Source organism: Macadamia integrifolia, chromosome 9, assembly GCF_013358625.1.
Source record: "Macadamia integrifolia cultivar HAES 741 chromosome 9, SCU_Mint_v3, whole genome shotgun sequence".
In the NCBI taxonomy this organism is placed as follows: Eukaryota; Viridiplantae; Streptophyta; class Magnoliopsida; order Proteales; family Proteaceae; genus Macadamia; species Macadamia integrifolia.
In genome coordinates this window covers 22,876,092-22,878,445 of record NC_056565.1, presented here as the reverse complement: position 1 = coordinate 22,878,445, position 2,354 = coordinate 22,876,092, and positions in this window count along the sequence as shown.

Below are 2,354 nucleotides of genomic sequence, written 5' to 3'. Positions count from 1 at the left end.
AATATGAACATAGTTAAAATTACAATGACAGAACAGCATTCATATAGCAGACTCAATGTAGTTCGGATATGGCTTAATTGGGTTAAAATGAGGCAAGCATTCTGAAAAAGTCATAGGTGCCAGTTATAGTATGCTTTAAAAAAAATAACAGCCTTTATTTGAAGAGAAAAAAACAAATAAAATATAAAGGCCGAGGCAAAGCCTAATGGAGCAACCCACAATCCATCCCCTCACAAAAAGGACCCAAAAGATCATAGGATACGATTACATGAAGAGAATACAAAGCAACTGGGCTATCCATAGCATACTGTTGATTATATAGGATTTCTTAAATGATGCATCTTGCAAAAAAGTCACATGACGATATTTGAACACATTGAACAATATTTAGTCTGAAATTATAAGAAAATTTGAAAAATGGGATATTAACAAAATAAAACCAAAGCACTTATGGAAGCTGCCCAGCGTGTACAATATTATCACTAACACCATGTTTTGCACCCCCACATCCTTCACCACTGAACCCAAAAAAGATTTACATCATTGCTCTAATTGAACAAGCTATAAGCACTAAAAACCATTGCCCCTTCATGACAAGGGTGAGAAGGCATGAAGAACCACAGAAACATGAGTATGCCTACAAGTCAGAGAAAATCATGTACAGGCCTGCATATCAACCTTGAAGATAGAATTATATAAGGGCCACAAGAAAAGACATCCTCAAAAATCAGAGTCCAAAACCATGTTTACAGGTCCAGATTTGTACACTTCTCATATGAACTAATAAATGTATGGGGATGCACAGTTGGCTCTCGTCCCATTATTCAAACCTGGCCTGCCAGGCTACACAAACCACAGACAACCTGAAGTTTCTAGCCTGATTAGTACCCTAAAAGTAAATAGTTTTATCCATAGCCCATCTATATTGAGGTGAACTTGCACCATGATGGTCTTAAAGCTTCCATCACAAGGATATAATATTAAAAACAAAAATAATTTCTAATCGTAATGTCATCTGCCAACTGGTAGTCTTTTTTATGATTTCAAAGAAAAATAGAATGGATGATAGAGTGCCTTAGCTTCCATATCACAATGGTATGACAACAAATCCTCCCAGCTTCTCACCATCAACATGCAATATTCACATTAACATTCATATGGGAGTTCCCCATTTATAATACTGACATCCATCTTACAACCAATGCCTATCCTGTCCGTAGAATCAAAGATACATGTCATAGGACATTCATCAATGGAACCAGAAGCTCCCCCCCAAAAAAAAAAAAAAAATTTGTTGCTCAATCCAACACCATAACATAGGAACAATCCCAATTTTCCCATAGAATCAAAGGTGCATGTCATAGGCTATTTGAAATGATCAATTGAACCAGAAGCTGCATGTCCAAAAAATAATGTTGCTCAATCCAAAACCATAACATATGAACAGTCCCAATTTTCCCTTTTTATACCACACCACTGAGGTGCATGTATCATGATCTAGTTCCTTACTTCTGTGGACTGCCATATTCATACTAATCCAACAAATAGATATCTACAATACTAATCTCCAAGCAATGCACAGAGTTCCAAAATCAAAGGATGAACAAACATCTCTAGGAAAGCACTACAAAAGTGATGGCCAGTTGGTAGCACAAAGGCAAGTTCATTATCCATAAGACCAACCAATTTGCGTACCAAAATGGGGAGTTTTCCATCGCTACTACACCTTTTTCTTTCCTCCATCAATTAAATAAAAATATGTTCTGAAAATTAGCCATTCTTTATTGCTACTAGTTCAAAAGAAACCCTTTTTATTTCCAATTACACAAAATAAAGAGAGAGCATACCAGTCCAAAGAGAATTATTCACAACACAAACATTGCAAGAATACTAATGTCAAAACTCTGTAGATGAATTTGATAGTTTGAAAAAATACCCAACTCCTTGATTGATAACTACTTCATGATGCAATCAATAAAGGAGAAGAGAGAAACAGAATTACCAAACTCAGAATACAGAAACATAGAAAATTTAATTAAGAAAGGAGCAAGTAATACCTCACGATTATCAGTGACCTTGAGAACCAACTTCCCATCGCAATGTCTATACTTCATTACATACCTTGACTGTTCCCAAGATTCAAACAAGATAACAAAAAAAAAAAAAAATCAGTAATTGATGCTTGGATTGAAAGTACGGAAAAAAGGAAAAAGAAAATAAAGGGAGAAGAACTTACAGATTGAGGATCCGCACGAAATAACTGTACAGATCTCTCAACGAATTCATCCCAAGAACTGATGTACACCATTTTACCTAAAAATTGGGCAAAGATTACGAACAGCGAATTTCTTGAT